This window comes from Lissotriton helveticus, chromosome 5_1 (assembly GCF_964261635.1).
Source record: "Lissotriton helveticus chromosome 5_1, aLisHel1.1, whole genome shotgun sequence".
Classification (NCBI taxonomy): Eukaryota; Metazoa; Chordata; class Amphibia; order Caudata; family Salamandridae; genus Lissotriton; species Lissotriton helveticus.
Window position 1 is genome coordinate 250,615,332 of NC_136065.1, and position 22,493 is coordinate 250,637,824.

Consider the following 22,493-nt stretch of genomic DNA (forward strand, 5'->3'; position numbering starts at 1 on the left):
TAGAAATCATGTAGGATGGGATGAGGATTCTCCTCCTCACAAAATCCAGTTAAAATCACAACCTACTGCACAAAGGCAGTACCCAATTAAGCAAGAAGCTAAAAAACAGGTAAATGAAATACTAGATCAGCTAGAATACCAGGGGGTGATTGAAACTTGCACCTCACAAATGAACAACCCTTTGTTTCCGGTCTCCAAACCAGACAATTCATATCGTCTAGTTTTGGATTACCGACACCTTAACACATGTTGCAAAACCTTTGCAGTGCAAAACTCACACAGTGCTGCACTAATGAATAACATAGTGCGCAAAAAATACAAAACAACCTTGGACATCTCCAATGGATTCTTTTGTCAAAACATAGCACCAGAGAGCAGATATTTAACTGCATTCTCAGTAAATGGCACTCAAAAACAATTCTGTCGGTTAGCCCAGGGGTACAAGAACAGCCCGGGGGTATTCTCAGCGAGAGTAACAGAATTACTACAGCTATATGATAATGAAGCATTATCTTATGTCGATGACATTTACTTAACAGATGATGACTTGGAAACTCACTTGAAAAGGGTGAACACCATAATACTTGGGTTCGCTGCAGAGGGTTACAAATTCAACTTCAAAAAGTCCAGAATTGCCCATCTGACAGTCTTGTACGTAGTATATGAATTATCAAGTATAGCCTGGTTGACAATTTTCTAAGAACTAGAAGAATTAAAAAATCTAAAATATGAAAAGACGTATCCTCTGCCAATCGACATTCTTCCTCTACGACATTACGCCTGTGTAATCTATACAGATGGACATGCTCAACCCTCCGTTTGGGGAGAACATGCATACAATCCCACATGTGAGATTACAAAAGAAGTGTGGCGCGGAGGTAAACTAAGACCTCTTTTAACAAAATCACACTCAGTAGAAACTAATTCAGAACTACAAACTGAAATAATAGCTTTGAAAATGGCGCTAGATAATGCGGATCGCGAATTCCCGACACTTATAGTGTCAGATTCATATTACTGCGTCAAAGCATATAACAAGGATTTGCAGACATGGATTCAGAACGGTTACAAGGATGACACAGATGCACCAATAAAGCAGAAACTGCTCTGGGAACAAGTAGCTCTTTTGAAAAAAGAACTACCAAAGACTCACGTGACTCACTCACTGAGTCATCAGCGTGATGGCGTTCACGTTGTAGGGAATTCATTGGCTGAAACAGCCGCAGCGGCAGCCACTAAACCGGCTCCCGTAGATCGAAAAAAGCGTACATTAAAATACATTGACGGTGAAACAATGCTGGCGGTGAAAACGTCATCAAGAGGCGACTGCTCAGCGTTACCGATCAACTATCCACTCAATTATACATACATAATCGATGCAAACTCCGTCCCTTTTGCTCGAATCCCTGGAGTGGGGGATAGAGTGATTCCAAACATGGACAGGAGAAACTTGTTAATCGCAGACGCACACATGGGCGAGGGTCACAGACACCTTAAATTAAAAGATTCTCTGGAAGAATTACAATCACGGTACTGGTGGCCAGGCATGAGCCTGCACTACACCATGTTTGTAAAAAACTGCCCAAACTGCAACAGAGATCGCAGTGGGGAGAGAAGCAGTTTAATACCTCGTCGTATCAAGGCAGATAATATTACCAGCAAAAAGAATGGCTTGCGATTAACATATACAGGCTAGTTTCCACTTATAATGTAGATCCTCAGCACTCGGCTGACGTCCGGACTGTTATACAAAGATTTGCGAGTCTAAATGGCATATACGCTAAGAGCATGTTACGTTTGACCATTGTTTTCACTCAGGCATACCAGCCTGGGGGGAAACATGGCCAAATGAGCACAGCCCAGCGGGAATCTTCTCACTTCCTTCCTGAGGGTACGGGATGGTGTAAAGAAAAAACCAAGGCAGAAAGCAATCTATAATAGAAAGGATATTAGGTTCGGGAGCTGGGTGGGTCAAACATCTAATAAGTGTCCAACGTAGTCTAAATAACTTGCCAAGAAATTCTCTGAAGGGATTCAGTCCGTACGAATTATTATTCGGAACTAGGATGTTGATCTCTGACCTTGATAGTCAGACTTCAGTGGTAATAGAAAAAACCTTTGATGTCAAAGACCGTTTGGCTATTTTGCAGGACTTAAACAAAACAAGAAAAGACCTGAGCAACATACAGTTGAAACAACAGCCAACAACCACTGAAGAACCACCACCTGTCCCAGCAAGACCTGTCTGGATTCCAAAAGTCGGGGATCTAGTCAGGGAGAAGATCGCGGTAAAGAAGGAATTTGGGCCTTCTTACAGAAAAGCAGTTCCTGTCTTGTCTGTCAACGGGACAAGATCAGTTGTACTACCGCCACTTGCTGGTAAAAAGGAGAACAGAGTTGTATCCATCGACCTGGTAAAACCACAACATGTGGCCGATAACAAACAGTAGGCCAAGTGGACTCCCAATAAGTAGCAGAACACCAAGGTTTGCTACCAGTACAGAGGTCCTAACAAAGAGGCTCATCACATTCGAAACGCCTACAGAAGAACAACAAGGACTATGCAACAATGCAATAGAACTCAGACCTCTGAAAACCCAAATAAAAACATTTAGCAGAGACACACCAATCTACAATGAAGTACCAAATGACAATGCAAGAAACAAAAATCCTGAAGCAATTGGAACAATTGACAGAACTGCATCCGGGTACTTCATCAACTTCGATGATTCCTCTGAAGGCTTCAGTGAATCAAAGACACAGCCATCATCAAAATCCTTTAAAGACAAAGCTAAGGAACTTTTGAACCAACTGAAAGAAACATATCTGATTTCTCCATGGATTGAATTTTGGGTGGGTTTTGGTGCATTTATCCTCATACTTTGGCTCATCATGGTATTTACTTTGGGACGCTTCATTGAGGGAAAATATGCTAAAATGGACACAGCAAGCCAGAACATCAACTTGGTCCTCAAACCACACACATCTTCACACGTCGAGAAAAGAGAACTTTCTTCAGCCAACTTCACAGCCAATCCGATACTTGGTGGGGTAGCATGGGACTACACTGACTATGAAATTTATGGTCCGGTCGAGATCCTGAAATATCCACACCAAATCAAGATCTCCTTGAGTGACTTTGCAAAACCAAACTCATTTGCTGATGATTGGGACTTCGAAAGCATTAACAACATGATGTCTGATCTAGTAATGTCTGCTAAATTTACAAAACACGATTATTTGCAAGGTTCTACAAATTATGATAGTATGTATTGCTATAACCACTATGGTAATCATTTTTTGCATAAATCTGCACAACCTAGAAATGTTTTAAATTATAATCAATGGGAACATTGTGCAACACCTCCAAAAGGGAGCTCAAGAACTGTTTACGACAAATATTCATATTTTTCAGGTTTTAACACAAGTAATGCTGAAACATTTTATTATAAATTGTCAAACAAGACAGGGATGAAAACCATGATAACCAACACAAAGTTGATATATTCAGATTCATTCTTCGGAAAAATGAATACTTTTGGATTTGATTATTGGGACAAAAATGTTGATTTGAAAAGTGTTTGGGGTACAAAAGATTGGCAAGTACAGGGTATAGAAGCTTTGTTTAGAGCCTGCATGATCCCAGAACAAATGATATTTTTAAATGACACTGTTCAACAAACCACCTGTCTTGGCTTAGCCAAAATCAAAGATTTAAATAAACCGTCTATTCCAAAGCCAATAAAGTTTAGCAATAACTCTGTAACAGATGAAGAGATAGACGGAAACCATATATTAAACCAAAACAGAACACATCCTGATTGGAAACAATGGTTGATCTGGCCCACAGATACAAATTACTGTCAAGATAGATTCCTGAATAAAACACAGGGTTTCAAAATGACCAGGCCAGACCCTAGATATCCCCAAAGACATCACCCAGGGATAATAACAACCTACAGTGTGGGCAAATTATGCCTTCAATGGCTACAGACTTCCACACTGCCTGAAATTAAGCAACACCTAACTTTACTTACTGATGGTGCTGACTTGCGTGATTTCATACTGGGACCACGCAAACAGCGTCAAAATCGTTTCATAGCAGCCTCTGTATATGCAGCATACAATGAGGCCTGGAAGGTTACTCAAATTGAGACAGCAGAAAGAATACGGGAAATTGGCCGTATCAATTTGGAAAAATCACTTTCTGTAGTGGACAATGGGTTAATGACTCTGTCCTCCAGAATATTCCAATCTCAACCTTCAGGTTTCAATACTGCCAAAAATATATACAGGCTGGTATGTACGAGAAATTGGGAAAGGGGTACCTTAAAACAACTTGGAACCTGCCCTATTCACATGCATGTGTCAGTAATAAAGGACAGAAAGTGTTTCTTAGTGGCAACAATTGTGCTATGTCACTAAGCGGCACGCTTCTGTGTAACGGAATTAGTTTGCATGGAGCCTGTGAAGGGAATTCATACAACCTTTCATGTCACCAGCAAGGCGCACCTGCAACTGAAATAGAACCATTCTTTCAAATACTCTATAATGGGAGTTACATTCTTATTGTAGACCGCAGATGTTGCAGTCTTATGCCCGGGACTCCTTATCTAGTAACTACAACGGCGAAGGTCAAGTGCTGTGGACGTTCTTTATTCCCCAGCTCCTTTCCAGACAGGGAGGCAAGGGCATGGCCCAGTTTGAAAATTACTTCTATTCGAATAGATACTTTAAGCAGAATGAAAACAGTGCTTCTTCAGACGCCTACAAGGCTCACGTCATCAAAAGAAACGTATGATCTACAAGTCGCAAGGACGACTGCAGAGATACATACATTATTATCAACTAATTCCCCCGTACATTTCGCGGAAATCCTGAGCGAAATCTTAAATATTTCTGATACCAATGGGATCTCAGGGGTATTTAAGACAGTATTTTCGATGGCATTAACACCATTCAAAGCCATACTGGGTATTTTTCCAGATTTCGTCCATTCGATTTTTGGCGGACTTCCCCTGATCCTGGGACTAATTGCAGGAATCCTATTCCTAGTCCTTATTTTTCGTTATGGCAACCCATGTCACAGATCAAACTCTCGCGACAATAGAAGATACGATCCTAGCCATTGGATACCGGGACCGGATATCAAAAATCCTGGGACTCTCCCGGCTTAGAGACCTGAACATGACTTGGTTTCTATCATTTCGACCAATGTGGCAAAGGTGTGTTTTACCTGTACTAAGGTGTCTGCTATGCGGAGAAGAATGCGTGTTAGACACCTGTCTGACGCTACAATCGGATGCGCCAGTGGATGCAGATACACTGTTGGTTCCTACCAAGGTTCACGCTTTGTGCTGCCCTCAAAGGCTGCCAATCCTGATGACGGCATTCCTGGAATCTTCACCACTGCGATTGAAGAGTAGTGAAGTTCAAGATGAAAGCAGCATCGAACAGGTACGACCTTCTGTCAGCAATGCGAATCAGAATGTCAATGCAGACAATCATGCGCACGAATGCATGGTTACACCTATTTCCGACTTAGTGGAACTTTCCCATGAAGCTGTTGACAGTTTTTTCGAAAGCCTGAATGATATGATGTTCTCCCCAGAACAGAAATAGAGACTTTTTGAGTAAACTCGCACACGGCGTTCCCTGAATTCGGCCTTCAACTTTAAAAATAAAGTCACATGAACAATTCTTCCCACCAGTTCACGGACAACAATTTTTTAACAGCCCCAAATTATTTTTCACAAATTTTTCGGGACACTTATCTTCTGCTTAAAGTAAGAAACTATTCCTAGAGAACTAAGATTTCTATTTTTAGATACTTTATAAACTTTAGTTGCCCGCTGGGATGTTCACAAATATTTTATTATGTGATGAAATGGTGTCGAACTTCCTTTCTGTATAGCCATATTAAGAGCCATTTCATGTGTATTTCTCATATACCAATAAGCAATAATGCATACAAATGCGTGTTTACTTTTGCATTTAAACCATAGCTTAAGTGCATACAATATATATGACTGCAATTTTTCAGTATATTTGAAAATTTCGAAATGCATTTATGTATTTTGGGGTGGTAAGGTATACACTATACTCTATAGTATGTTGTACTATGTTATACTATGCATAGATTAGTAGATATGACCATAGTTAGCGTGGAGTGGGTGTCGTGTATTTCTATAGGTTCTGAATCAGTCCCCCTATTCCTGACCCTATTCTGGTTAAACTAACTATCAAGTTAACTAACAGTCAGCCCATGAGGCAAGAAAAGCCCCCATGATGCAGATACCGTTATCTGACGCAGTCACACTACGGCACAGGAACGTGTTATCTGATTAGGTCATAACGCTTGAGATCTAATTAGACAAGCGACATTCCTCCAGCCCCTGATAAGGCATACGACGTTCTCATAACAAATCAAACCTATGACAACCTGGATAATCCGTGCGGCCATTGTTTTGATTTCACAGAGAACTTTAGTAAAGAATGTGCTAACGAGCAAGTCGTATGACATCTTTATTGACGTATCTATGTCCATCCTTACGTCAATCTCGGCACCTTTAAGGTATAAATATTGCCGATCTTGCCCTATGCAAACACACGCGTGGTGACAAGACGGAGCAGCCATACTTGCCGAAGCCGAGAGCAGAAGCAGACCCCGCTGGCGCAGCCCCGCCTTCCTGACGCGCTGAGAGACGCGCTGCTATCTCAAGCCGAGAGACCCAGCACCGGCGCTTTCGGGCAGCCCTCGCAGGCAGCCTGGAATATCGAGAGCAGAGAAAGAGATACCATTCCTCATTCATCCTAAATTCCAGGTACAGAACTGAATAACCCCTCACAGAGAATTCTTTAGTTATTCACTTGGCAAAAACAAACTTAACTTAAACTGTAACTTTCTATTCCCGCCCACGCATTAGACTTAGGTCAGGTACACGGGGTAGGCGTATTTAGAAACACCAGTTGAGTACGTTTAGTCAAATGTATATGTGTATGTAAATATATTTTAATCATTTTAAACATCATATGGCTCAGAAACCATATCAATGTTTTTACAGTATTATTTTATACTATTGCTTTTAATGTATGCACTTTACTTAACTATAAGTATTGCAATAATATCGATCCATTTCTCATGTATGAGAAAAGAGACTGATCAATAAATAACATCTTTTATTGAACACGCCCGTCTCTTCCTTTTCTCTACATTCTGATGAGACTAAGAATGCACGTACTGACTGAGTAAAATAATTGCCTTGTGCTCACACGACTCTCGAGATTGACTCTTGATTAGGGGAGAGCAAAGTTGTCATGTTCTATGGTTGTCAGAAACTAAATCCCTTCTTGTCTAATCAGGGGAGTTAATTCCTTCCTTGAACATTCGAGAAAGTTTCTAGCGAACTCTGAGCTTAGCTGGCAAACCCAAAAATTAAGTCTAGTATCGACAGTAGTAGACCTAGTTAACGTCTGGCCTAGGCCTTTACTGCTGTAGGTACTATTCCAATGCGCAGAGCCTATTGGGAAAATAGGAGCTACACTACATGCTGAGTGATGCTGTAGTGGTGCTGAGTGATGTTGTGGTGATGTTGAGTGATAATGTGGTGGTGCTAAGTGATGCTGGGGTAGCGCTGAGTAATAATGTGGTGGTGCTGAGTGATGCTGGGGTAGCGCTGACTGATGATGTGGTAATGCTGAGTGGTGCTGGGGTGGCGCTGGTTGATGCTGTGGTGGTGCTGAGTGATGCTGGGGTGGTGCTGAGTGGTGCTGTGGTGGTGCTGAGTGGTGCTGTGTTGGTGCTGAGTGATGCTATGGTGGTGCTGAGTGATGCTGTGGTGGTGCTGAGTGATGCTGTGGTGGTGCTGAGTGGGGCTGTGGTGGTGCTGAGTGATGATGTGGTGGTGCTGAGTGATGCTGTAGTGGTGTTTAGTGATGCTGTGGAGGTGCTGAGTGATGCTGTGGTGGTGCTGAATGGGGCTGTGGGGGTGCTGAGTGGTGCTGTGGTAGTGCTGAGTGATAATGTGGTGGTGCTGATTGATAATGTGGTGGTGCCGATTGATGCAGGGGTTGCGCCGTGTGATGCAGGGGTTGCGCTGAGTGATGCTAGGGTTGCGCTGAGTGATGCAGGGGTTGCGCTGAGTGATGCAGGGGTTGCGCTGAGTGATGCAGGGGTTGCGTTGAGTGATGCTGGGGTTGCGCTGAGTGATGCTGGGGTTGCGCTGAGTGATGCTGGGGTTGCGCTGAGTGATGCCGGGGTTGCGCTGAGTGATGCAGGGGTTGCGCTGAGTGATGCTGGGGTTGCGCTGAGTGATGCTGTGGTTTCAAGGGGAAAAAACGACCCTAACAGGGGCAGAAAGGCACAAAAAGCGAGTCTAACAGAGGGCAGAAGGGCAGAGAAACAAGGGAAAAACGAGTCTAATAGGGCCAGAAGGGCACACAAAACGGGTCTAACAGGGGCAGAAGGGCACAAAAAACGAGTCTAATAGGGCCAGAAGGGCAGAAAAACAAGGGAAAAACTAGTCTAACAGGGGGCAGAAGGGCACAAAAAAGCTAGTCTAACAGAGGGCAGAAGGGCAGAAAAATTGGAAAAAACGAGTCTAATAGGGGCAGAAAGGCACAAAAATGCTTGTTTTTTTACTGTTATTTTTCCACCACCGACGTGACCCAGTGCCCCCACCCTTCCCCGTGCGTAGCCAATGTTAAAAGCACACATTGTAATAAACTAGATAGAGTAGTAGAAAGAGTGTGTGAGAAAGAAAGAATGAAGGGGAGAGAAGGTTATAGATGCACAAAGAAGAGGACGAGAGTGTGTGTTTGTGGTTTGGATTTAACAAAAAGTTATGGTAAAGAAACTGTGCTGAAAGACTTGAAGTGAACCAATATGAGAAATGCTGGATTAGTGCATGAGAGAGTGAGAGAGGAGTGAGAGAGAGTGAGAGAGAGAAAGGGAGTATGGGGAGGGGCACTAAGGGGGGTGAGAAGTGGACCTGTACTCAATATGATGATGTATATGAAGGGAGCATGTGTGAGCAGGCAATTTAGAGAGGACATATTTAGTTTGAGGGAGGGATGTAAAGGAGCAGTGGAATTGTGAGATGAGAGGTGTTGGTGGTAGTGTGAGGGAATGAGAGGGGCAGTGTGCTTGTGTGGAAAAGATGATAAGGTTTTTTGAAGTGCAATGTAGAGATGGGTTGTATTTACATTTTGTTGTTGTTGTGGAGTTGTGTAGAGAAAATATGTTGCCTGGTGTGATGCGGCATTATGTGGTTAGAAATTAAATGGTATGAACTGAAGCGGAATTATGTAGAATGAGATAGTGTGTTATGCATTTAAATAAGTGGATTCGTTGAAAGCGCTGCTGGTGGGAATTTGCAGCAGCGGCTAGCACTTTAAACAGGATTGTTTATGTTAGGGGCTGGGCTTCCATTGTTTACATTATGAAGAGGGGAAAGGGGCTACACCGTGCACTTCTACACTGCAGTCACTGGTTCACAGCACAGGGGTCTGATGTAGACTAAGCGGTGTCTACAGTTTGTGAAACATTCGTCAATTGTGATTAAAGCAGCATCAGTTTGCAACACTTTCTTAAAAGCATTTGAAGTCATCACTTTATTCAGTTTGAAAACGAGTAATCAGGGGACCAGATGAAAGTCATGTATGGGGCTGCACAAAACCTCACCGAACATCCCTGACAAAATGGTCAATTAAGCTGGGCAAGTAAACACGTTTTAAAGGAGAATATAAGTGTACCTGGTAACAGCTTGCAGTTTAAAAGACTATATTCCACAAAATGCAACAACCCACTCGTTCCAGTAAATTAAATGTCTCTTATTTTTTTCCTCTGAAAATTGTTTGATAAAAAACATTTAATTTAATTCAGAGTTGCGATGTTGTGTTGTTCTGCTGAGGAGAGACACCATTACCCAAATTACAGCGCACTGCTCCACGCTGTCAAATGGCGTACAAAAGCTCCTGTTTGCAGTGGTGTCTGTGGGCGCTGTGGGCACAGATCATACTCCCCGACCACGGACATCCAGAGACCCGGAGCAGTGGGGGTCATGGATAACAGGATCAAATACCAAGCTGCTGGGAGAGGGAATGGGAATGGAAATTAAATGGTAGGAACTGTAGCGGAATTATGTAGAATGAGATAGTGTGTTATGTATTTAAATAAGTGGATTAGATGAAAGCGCTGCTTGTGGGAATTTGCAGCAGTGTCTAGCACTTTAAACATAATTGTTTATGTTAAGGGCTGGGCTTCCATTGTTTACATTATGAAGAGGGGGAAGGGGCTACACCGTGCACTTCTACACTGCAGTCACTGGTTCACAGCACAGGGGTCTGATGTAGACTAAGCGGTGTCTACAGATTGTGAAACATTCGTCAATTGTGATTAAAGCAGCATCAGTTTGCAACACTTTTTTAAAAGCATTTTAAGTCATCACTTTATTCAGTTCGAAAACGAGTAATCGGGGGACCAGATGAAAGTCATGTATGGGGCTGCCCAAAACCTCATCGAACATCCCTGACAAAATGGTCAATTAAGCTGGGCAAGTAAACACGTTTTAAAGGAGAATATAAGTGTACCTGGTAACATCTTGGGGAGTGCAGGCGGGGGGGGGGGCAGGGAGGGAAGCCTGTGGGAGGCTGATGTCTTGGATGTGAGACCAGGGGGGAGTAGAAATGCGAGTCACGGCCTGTGGCCGTGAAAAGTGAAGTGAATAATTAGGGGAGGAGAACTGGCAGAGGCCGGCCGAGCGCACGCTGGGGAAGCCTGTGGGAGGGAGGCTGATGCCTTTCATGTGGGGAAATGCGCGTGCTTGTGGTCACGTGATTCACTGTTGAAAATCCGCTTTTGAGAGCCTTTTGAGAGCCTTGGGTTTAAGTTTTGGTTTAGCGGTGGTTTAGCGGCATTAGACTCGCATATTCATTCCTGCGGAATGGAATAGGCGAGACCTAAAAAGGTATTCTCACAAAAAGCGCTAGTGACAGAATACAGTTTAAATTGCAGTGTTGATTGTTTTTTGTACGCAAAGTATATTTGTGTCCCAAGTCCTTAGGGGCTTAAACAGTATACATCAAATATTGCAAAACACCTGATTCTGTACGAAAAACCCACAAGTGCAAAATTCACACGAAGTAGCAGTACCTAGTGCTGCGTGAAAATCTAACACCGAATGGCAACAGCTGCATACTATGGGCATGATTCAGAGGGGTGGCATTGTATTATTTTTCCAAATATAATAAATATAGCTTTTGTCTTCATATGGCAGTTATATGAGGCCAAATGTTCTCCAGACTTTCCTTTGACTGAATAAATTAACAAAAGTTGGTTCTGGATTACAGCTAAGACTCCCTGTTTTCTAGTGGCAGCTGCCTCTGAACAGGGGTGGTGAGGTGGGGGTAGATGAAAAAAAAGAAAACAGAAACTTACCTTCGCCACCACCGCTGCACACCTCTCCTTTGTCCTCACTCTGCTACACACCGGAAGCACCCAGGCTCCCGGACGTTCCCAGCCTATCACAATGCTGCCTCAGCAACGTTGTGATTGGTCTGAGCGGCCAGATTGCCCGCTCAGGCAGTGCCTGGGAGCCTTGTATATTCTCTAGTGGGCTGTGCAACACAGCCAAGTGGGGCCGCGGCCCATGGAGGGAGTTACGGTGGGGCAGGGAGGAGGGGAGGGGGAGGGGCAGGGTGGAGGGTGCTAAAAACTGGCATATGGATAATTGCAGGTAAGTACACAATTTAATTAATAAAACAAAAATCGTAGCGCGCACAGCAGCGCATTTTGCGATGCAGTGCGCGCTATGAATTTCGTTTTATTAATTAAATTGTGTACTAACCTGCAATTATCCATATGCCAGTTTTTAGCACCCTCCACCCTGCCCCTCCCCCTCACCCCGTCTCTGCCCCACCGTAACTCCCTCCACGGGCCGCGGCTGCTGTCATGTGCACTTAGGCAGTGCAAACCACTCCTGCTCATTCTGACGTCAGCAAGCCCCACCCCACCCTAACATTGCTTTTGAGTTGCACAGAAAAATAAAAGATAATAAAGTTTATTATCACTTTATTTTTTTTTGTTTGCACAGATTAAAGAGCAGTGGGCGACACTCCTCCATCTTAGCCGAGGACCCGCCACTGCTGTTTTCCATTTTTACTGGTTTTTACAGCTGAATACAGACGCAAAACCATTTATTTTCCTATCTGAATTTATTTTTGAATGTGGATAAAATGGAAATTAGGGTGCTTTATCAGTGGCTCTAATGCTGTCATTCATGATTGCCCGGCCAATAGCTGTGTGAGCTAACATGTAAAGAGGTCAAAAAACAAAGGGATTTTAGTAATTAGGCTTAACTAGCAGTAGATAGCACAATGTGATACCAAAATGTGTCATATAAGTAAATTGAATTAGCATCTCTGGTTGTTCGTATTAGTAAAACCTGTCAGGCATTCAAGTATGAGTGTGCATTTATCAATTAAATAAATGTTGAAATATAAAATATACTAGTTTCAGCTTAGTTTTTTCACAAAACTCAAAATACACGTGGATAAATATAGACAAAATTAAAAAAGAATATATATAGATAAATACAGATGGAAATGTCAAAAAACAAATACCATAAAACCAGGAGCTCTAATTGAAACTCCTTGTCCCTGGTAAAATGCAAATGTCCGCTTAGCGATGCATGACTGCAGGATGAGCTACTGAATTTGAAGACCAACAATATTGAGGTAGAAGATTACTGAACATAGATTATTGAGAGACAAAATATCGAAAGGTAAGGGCATATAGAGAATACATTTACGATTCCAAACTCCACATCTACGTACTGTAATGATATATGTGCAGAGTAGCTACATATATGTGGAGTTAGGTATAGAAAATCAAGACTTGCATGTCGATATTTTTTTTCCAATAGTTTATCCTCAATATTTTGTTCCACCGACATTGGGGTTTCGATATTCAGGCTAAACATCTGACTGCCATATTATTTGTGTCAAAACTAATATCATCATAAATATGACACTGTCCTCTTTTTTCCTGTTAGCACAATGCAACCTTGCTGATATTGATTTATCATTGCACTGCATGGATCCTAGTAAATATGCCCCATGGTATCAACCCCTTACCTGCCACAAACAAGCATTTGCAATGCAATAGGTCTCACATTTATGCGAGTTTGAGCAATTGACATTGCAAATGACAATGCCTTTTTTTTTAAACATAAATAAAAGGCATTGTCATTTACAATGCCAATAGCTTAAACTCGCAAAACTGTTCCTAGACACACTGTCTTCACAATGAACGGCATACAATCTTCAGGTGTTGTTATGTGCTCAATTGCTGGACCTAAGTGCTCCTGTTCCGCCCCTCTTTTTGACATAAATAACCCGGATGGGTGTCATGTATCATAGCGTTTAAAAGCCACTCAAATGTACATATTGTATTTACATTTATTTAGCGCTTACTTTCCCTGGCGAAGTGTAGATGTGCTTTAGATATATTGACATCGCTGTCAGGGCCGGTCCTAGGATTTGCGTGGCCCTGGGCTAAAAGGCAGCGTGCGAGGCCCCCTCTAATTTAGATAAGTGGCCCCCTGCAAGGAGACCATTCAGAGACACTGTGGGGGGCCCATTGTCCAGCATTTTTGCGCCCCCACAGTTTTAACTTTTACTCCACAAGCACTTCTCACACCTTCAGCCTGATAGGTGTGAGAATTGATTGTGGTCTAAAAGTTAAAACTGTGGGGGCGCCAAAATGCTGGACAATGGGCCCCCCACAGTGTCTGTGAATGGTCTCCTTGCAATTGAGGGAGCTTCTCCCTCCCCTATGCCACCAGACAGACACCATCCCTGAGAGGCCCAGGGAGGGGGCCCCCTCCAATGGACCTTAATTGCAAGGCGACACCTTTTTTTTAAATAGATCGCCAAGGAAACAACAGCACACATCAGTAGTGCGTGGCCCCATGCTGGTGGGCTGAGCGCGAGGCCCTGTGCAGCCGCCCACGCTGCCCATGCCTAGCGCCGGCCCTGATCGCTGTGCATTTTGTGAGTTTGGTAATTGAATTATTTCTAGGTATAGAGCTCAATGCCTGCCCTTCCCGTGCCACCGTTCCCCAGCCGCTGGTGTGCAACCTTCACATCTCCCAGCCCTCGTTTCCAAGAACCCCAGACCCCTGCCCTTACCTGCTACAGTGAAAGGACCGGATCCGCCCGTGGCTCCAACTTCTCCGACCACCGCGGAGCATCCTTAGGAGGACAGAGCAGGTCATCGCTCGGCGTCACCGGGTGATCTTCTGCAGGTCACTCATGAACTCCCGTCCCACGGGATCCTCCGCACTCGCTGTGACCCCCTAATCTGCTCTGTGCTACTGTCAGTCACCTGCGACCTCGCTCAGTCACTTGTGAGCTCCCCAGTTCGCAGGTGAACCCCGCACTCTGCTACAAGCTCACTGATAATGTCTGAGCTATGCCAGGTACCTGCAAGCTCCCCAGCCGCCACAGAGCTTCCCCTATCACCTGCAAGTGTCTGACATCACATGCAAACTCCTTATGTCACACGCGAGCTACGGGGGTCGCCTGCAAGTTATCTCATTTGCCTGCCAGCTCCATCGCTCAGGTGGGAGTTCCTTAAGCCTCCTGCAAGTTCCCCTTGCCACACGCAAAGTCCCCAGTCACCTGCAGTACAAGATCACACGTGGAGCTTCGGGCTCACCTATGCCCCTCTGTCTCCTGCAATGTTTTCACTCGTGGATCATTCAGAGCAGGTGTGGGTTCCTCTCCCACGCACTCTTAACCCCCGCCACCCCAAGTAGAATTACCCTCAGTCAGTCTTGGCACCGCTGGTCACTTGCGGGCTCCTCCCACAGGTTATCATTGGCTCTTACAGTAAATAGCTGGCCTCTTCACTCACTGACCAGCTCTTCAAGGACTTACTAAACCGCTTGGCAGTCCCACAGGTAACCCAGAGCCATAAAGTGGACCCAGCACCCCCCGCTTTCTTCACACAAACCCACACGCCGTCGCCTGGCTCCGTGCAGGGAGTGTCTGCGAAGTCCGATCCTCACGCGGAATCCAGCAGAAACGAGGAGCGGCCCACCGACAGTGCAAACGAAATGCCGATGGCATGTGAGCCCCTCCTGCTGCGAGAGAGCGCCGTATTCCGGCGTGTACCCAACATGAGAAGAGGAGACATATCTGCAGACCCCCCTTTCCTTATGGTCTGGGACTACCGACCACCCCCTCCCTGTCATGCAAACCACCACATCAATCCCGAAAGTAATTTAGCCATGCGAGGAGTTTCTTTGGAAGGCGGGGAGTCTTATGACATCCCGGGCGTATTTATTAAAATATGAAAACAAATAAAAATTTGTTAAAATAAACATTATTTACACAATCATTAATATGCAAAATTTTGACATTAGATTTACAGCAGCGTAGACAGGTATGAAGGGCTAACCTTAACAAATGTCTAATACAGCGTGTTCCTAACCGAATCTAACATCCTACGTATGAATTTTGCATCCGAACAATTTTTGGTCTACGGCAAGGTCGTTAACCGGTGTCAGATCCTTATTACCAGCTACGCCCTCACGTATGAGTACGTATGAGTGCGCATGCGCAACAGGGCCCGGTTACCGGGAGAGTACGTCCCTCTCCTGGTTACCCCGTACGCTCCGTGAACTCCATTAAACCAAAAAGGAGGGCCCTTTCACTCGTGCCACTCTATGATGTCATAGTGTATGTGCAGGGTGGCTACCAGCCCAAGGAAAGCATTAATCCCTCCCCCGCACCCTTCCGACCAAGCGGATATCCTGTCCCTGAAGTTCTAGGAGAGACCATTGGCCCCTCCCTCTGGTCGACCCCATTCGAGAATAGTGCCGCCCCCTAAGGACCTTAAATTGCTTCTCACCGATCATGACCTTACCGCCACATGCCAGCATAGTTGACCGACTATCTGGCCCCCTCAAACCTCCTACACTGAAAGGTCATACCTACCTCGCGAAACCTTCTAACCATGCCAATATGTTCCTTGTTAGTAAGTCATTGCCTGTCTCGGTCAGGTGGACCCCATCCTGCAAGTAGAAATGATCCCCCCAGATGCACCCATGTGGAATACTCTGCAATTGAGGTGTTCGGAACAGCTTCTCTATCTTGTTGTTGATCCTCTTTACCGAGTGATTCAATGCTGTAACTGATTCGCCCCCCTCCACTGGAGTCTAGGTATTAACTGAGACCACACTATAGTGCAACCCGGGAGCAACTTCACCAGCCAACCCGCTGCCGAGATAATCTCTTCTAACAGGACCCTTCTGCCCAGTGTCACCAAGTCGTTTCCCCCGAGGTGTAAGATAACAATTGAGGGCGGTGGGGTGTGTCTGTTGAGTAAGTCGGAAAGGAAGCCCCTAAGTCGATTGAGGCAGAGCCCCCCTCTACCATGAAAGGAAACCTGGAAACCCCCGCTCTCCGCCCTCCGTCTACAATCACCTGAAAGGAAAAATGGCTTAGCATGTTTCACAGATGAATGACCAACGACCCATACTACATGTGTCCTCCTCCTGTCTTCTTGCTTTTGCCGTGTTGTTGGTGATCGTATTTGATGACCCGGTACCAGTTTCCGGCCTGCGTCACAGGCTCGAGAAACTGAAAGAAAACAGACAACAAGGCAGATGTCAGGCTGGTTTGCTAGTACTTTACAACATGTGCAGCCGCACATAACGCTTATAGGCGTTGGAAGACCATCTCCCAATCCTCTTTACACTGGTGGCATGCAACCCTCTCGCTGTTGCTTCAGTGGCCGCACCTATTCGAAAAGAATGTGTCCCAAATTCCTTGGGGTTCAAACCCGCCTTGGCGATTGCCATTGCTAACACTCTTTGGAACTGGAACCTGGTCAATAGGGGACTATCCACATGTATTAACATAGCCCCCATTATCCCGGCCACCCGTTGCCTGATGAATGCCTCCACATGTGACACTGGGTAGCACGGGTTGGTCGGTGCCTGGTGTAGTACCAGGCTCTCCCCCCTGGCCTCCTGATCAGTTTTTGATTTCCGTATAGTTATCCAGATCGACTCACTCCTTATCGTGATGTCGTCTAGCTGAAGCCCACCCAACCTGTCCAGTTTGTTGTTGGCCACCAGTTCACTTACCCGCAATGCCCCATAAAAGGCCAAAGCAAACGCAGCTTTAAATAGGAGTACTTCTCCCGGGGAGCTACATGTGTCAGACAAGGCGCCCAATACTAAAGACAACCGTTCCAAACCTATTGGCCGTCTGTAATCAGCGGTGTTTGCCTGGGCGTTGCCACCCCTTCAATGCCTTCCGCACTAAAAAACTGTTTGTGGGGTCCCTGACACCTTTTAACTGTGCAAAGAAAGAGACAGTCGCTTTGTGTCTGCAAACTGTCGCCGCTGAGCGCCCTTCTTCGTGCAGTGCGTCCATGTATGAGGTAAAATTCACCTTCTGCCCCCACTTAACTTCCCATTTTTGCCCCAAAAAATTACAATAAGACATGAACGCCCCTTCGTAGGCTGTCCTGGTCCTGGGTGCTAAGCTGGCTGCCACAAGGTTCTGTAGTTGGGGGCACCAATTTGCCAAAGTGTTGTTGTGAAGTGTGCTGGTGAAGCTTCTGCAGCAAGTAAGTGTTCTCTGAATGCCTGCATCTTAAATCGAGAAAGGGCGTCAGCCGCGTTATTCAAGACCCCTGGGACATGTCTGGCCCTAAATTGCACATTCAACTTTAAGCATCTTAACACAGTCTCCTTAATGAGGCGGAGTATAAACGTACATCGTGCTGCCTGCTGATTGATGCATTCCATTACAGTCATGTTGTCTGACCAGAAAACCACAGATTGATTGCACAATTGTTCAGGCCAGACCGATAGTGCAACCCATATTGGGAAGAGCTCTAGAAAACCAATGTTTGCTGTCAAACCGCTTTCTTCCCACCACTCCGGCCACCTTTGTGCCACCCACTTGTTGCCAAGTATGGTGCCAAACCCTACACTGCCAGCAGCATCGGTCCATAGACCTAACTCCGCCGATGTAGTGGGGGGGCCACACCACACCACTCTGCCATTGAAGTCCTCCAGAAATGCCATCCATAACCGCATGTCCTGGCGCACTTCGGCTGACAGCCTCGTGTGATGATGCTTGTCCCGCAGGCCCTTCATGGCCTGCGCGATTGAGCGGGAAAATGGGCGTGCCATAGGTATCACTCTTAATGCAAAATTCAGCTGACTAACGGTCTGTTGCAGCTGCTGCAATGTGACCTTCTCTTTAACCAAACATTGCTGTAGGGCTGTTCTGAATTTCATAATCTTTTCCTTGGGTAACCTGAAACAACCCTCAACAGAGTCCAATTCAATGCCTAAGAATTCCAAACATGTCGACGGCCTCACCGTTTTTTTTCTGGTGCCAGCGGGACCCCAAAAGCCTGCATGAGCACGCAAAATTCCTGCAATGCCCACGCACACTCCTGAGAGCCCGCTACCCCCAGCAAAAGGAAGCCGTCCAGGTAATGCATCACATGTTGGTGCCCTGTTGTCTGTCTCATAACCCATTCTAGGAACGAACTGAATGTCTCAAAGTATGCACATGACACGGAGCAACCCATGGGCATACACATATCCATATATTTGCCTTCAAAGGAAAAACCCAGCAGATGTTGATCCAAAGGATGTACTGGAAGCAGTCGGAAAGCTGATTCAATATCTGATTTTGCCATCAATGCCCCGGGACCCAAAACTCTCAACATCTCTACTGCCTAGTCAAAAGACGCATACTTTACACTGCAAATGCCCTCGTCGATTGCATCATTCAATGATGCGTCCCTAGGTGCTGAGAGGTTGTGTATGAGTCTGAATTCGCCCTTTTCTTTCCTCGGGACCACACCAAGGGGTGAGCAAACAAAGTTAGGTACTGGGATGTCATCGAAAGGACCCGCTACCCTACCTAGGCGTAGCTTTTTGACAATTTTGGACGCCACCACCCCAGGGTTGTGTCTAACTGACAACTGATTCCTACACTCTGGCGTCTCAATGATCCCCCCCCCGCTGGAATCCGAAAACCATGTGTGAAACCTTCTTGCAGTTGCAGCATCCTTGTGGAGGCATGATATGGGCACCTTTTCAGCCAAGGAATCATAGCCAGGACATCTATGGGTGAGTGAGCGACTTGCAGGTATCCCCCCCTATTCCTGTTTTCTTTTCCCCCTGTTGCCTGAAGTACTAACTTTTGAACGGCATGCTGTTTCTGGGTGGTATGAGTGGCCGCATATGTAGCATGCGTGTCTGAATTTGCAAGTGCCCGCTGCCCTGGTGCATGTGCGCCTGTTAAAGTCCCAACACACGCCTTTCCCACCTCCATTGCCTCTGGCCTTACTGGACACATCCCCCCCTTGCGCTGGCCGAAAGGGCTGCCGGGGCTTGAGCGAATATCCTTTGTGCCAGCTTGTGCCAACCCCTGCGGACTGACCACCTGAAAACTGGCTATGCCAGGAAATGGAATCTACCTTGTCCCAGGCTAACGATCGGTCAAATTCTCTAGCTTTCCTGAAGGAAATGTCATATTCTTTCCATCCGTCCCCCCATGCTTCTCACTGAACATTGCAATTCTACTTTGGTAACAAGCCATCTCTGCCTGCAATTTGGGTGAACGTTCAGCGGTGACTGCCATAAATACAGAAAAGGCTCGAATCCAATTAATCAGTGTCTCCTCCACCCTGAATTTAGACAACTGAGACCGCCATTCACTCGGAAACACCAAATCGTTTTGTGACTTGGCATACTCCAACTCCCTGTTATCAATCAACAATGAAAATATATTCATATATTTGTCTGCCCAAATCAGTTCTTTCACTCCTTGCGAAACATGTTGAGCCAGGTTCTCCCCCCTGGAGGGTATTGCACCTTCGCCCAATACCGGCAAAGCAACCTCCTTACCACTCTCAGCGACTCGCGTTGGTTCTAAGGTCTTGTCTTTCCCCGCATCGCTGGCCGAACCTGTTTGGGGAGAAATTGGTGCGCTTGGCACTCCACCATCACCCCTAGCCAACATGATCTAAGCCACCATTCTTTGCGCCTCCGCCGAGGGATCAGCCGAGGAGGGAAACATCCCCCCAATCCCCAACCAGGGGAGTACCGCCGCTATTTGCGCCGCCAATTCAGGGGGTACCTGACCAACCCCAGGGGGTTCACTGACCGGGGAGGGTGACGCCGTTGAGGGCACCGGGTGTACCCCTGGAATTACTGGTGGGACCACTGGTGGCACTAGGGTTTTGGGTACACTTATCGGTGTTGGCAGAGTTGGAGTGGGAGCAACCAGGGGACCCCCCTACCACCCGTGACTTGGGAGGCCGAGTATAACTCCTCTTGGCTCTCACACGCTTAGGTAAAGCGTCTAGTTCCCCCCTGGGCTTAGGGGGCACTACTACCCGTTTGGGTCTCCCTGATGGCCCTGCCTGAGCCTCAAGCTTCTCGCCCATATCCGCCACGGTCTTCCCCAACTGATCCACTTTCCCTAATCTCCTGTCCATCGCTGACATTCTGCGCATCATGCTCTGAAACATGAGCTCCATGCGGGAACTCCTTGCACCCCGCCTAATAGACATTCCTTCACAGTGAATCACAAACCTACACTGCACAAAACGTCACTTATGGGCACTATGTGCCTTGTACCTGCACCAAAGTTGGAGGCTCACAGGCTGGCCGTATGCACCACGCAACTGTGACTGCAACACACCAGCTAGCCTGGGTGCTTGGGCGAGCGCACTCTAGCCCGGCAGCCCGACAGAAACAGTGAAATGCAGGCCTGCTTGGTCCTCGGATCCCAACGTCCACCGTACACTCTCCGGCAGCTCTATCCGCAGCGCCCTTTGAATATATCCCTACAATGAGAGAAAAGTTAAAAACAATCCTGGCTCGAGGAGACAGTGACCATTGCGGTTGTAAACCTCCTGTAAATACCTATTGCACTTAATAAAATTCAGTAAAAAAAACCTTGACTAAAAAAGGTCAACATGCAACTGGGAGGCATTCAGCTATGGTCTCCCATCCAAGTACTAACCAGGGCCGACCCTGCTTCGCACAACAATGTCACTCAAGTTCACCACACTTCCAATTGTATCCCTAAACAGTTGTTTCTTGAAAAAATTCATTCTTATAGCCTTAAATTGTGGGCTCAACACATCAGTAACACAGCTCACGTTGATGCAAAGTCCAGTGTTTACTCACATACAGGGGATAGAGTAGTGGTTAAAATGTCTCAGTACTGCTCAGCATGCCAATTAGGCTAAGTATGTCTTATGGCTCAAAAAATGCCACGGAGAGGGTAAATTATAAGATTAAAAACCAATATACCAGGGTGCTTCAGTGTGTCTAGATGCCTTTCACTATGACACAATGCCGATTAAAGTGCCAGACTAATGCCCAATATGCCTGGTTGACTCTTTATTTATTACAGTTCACAAGCCATGATAGATCTTTAAGCTTCACGATTTAATCGCAGTCTATATGCATTTGCCTGCGCTCCGACGCGCTAGTAAGACCCCCAGCGTGCCCAAAATACCTCCGGTGTTCGTGCGCTTTCCCCTCTAGCCTTGCGTTTATTGCCCGCTCCTTCACCGCCACGCCTGCCTGCTTTCTGCGTGAGAGGCCAAAATGATCCCCTCATATTGCGATGCCGCTCCGAGGAAAAATGCCATCGAGGAAAATTGCCGCTTTCCGTCCGATGGTGATCCCCCCTCGTAGCGCTTTGCCAAGTTCCACCTAAAAGACAGAATAAAAGAAAATTATTTGGCCCCCAGCAGAGGGGCGAGGAGCGAGCCTGGGGAGCGCGGGCGCAAGAGGGCGCCTCCCGCGCTCCCCAGGCCTTTTAAACACTCCCGGCCCCCCGCCTTGACCCGGAAGCACTTCCACCGCTTCCGAGTCAAGGCGGAGAGCCTGCACCAATCGGTGGTGGGGCGCCCCCCGATCGCCTCATCAAGGCGCCACCCGCAAAGGGTGGGGGCACGCCCCACCATCGAAGATACGGGGGATGGGGGGCCGGGACCCACCATACGTACTTGGGGGCCGAGCGCCCCCCCCCTTTCCTGACTTCCTGCTGGAGTAAAAGGTTTATTATCTTCTTTATGGGGCCATCTGTTTGGACCCATAAAGAAGATAAGAAACCTTTTACGCCAGCAGTAAGTCGGGGAAGTCCGTCCAAATGGGACGGACTACAAAGAGAAAAGTGTACGTCAGAGGTCGCTCTTATCCAATGGCTGGCCACCATTTACTCTAAACGGTGATGCCAGCCAATGGAAAAGAGGGGCGGGTCTTAAAGCCGGCTAGTGTAACCCACCTAAAAACATAAAATCTCGTGAGCTCGACTGCACATGTGCACAGTTGACGCCAGCTCAACCTAAAACAACTTAGAGACCATGGAAGCACAATATATTTGGTGCTTGTAAATAAGTGTCTGCCAGGAGTTTCTATTGCAAACTTCTG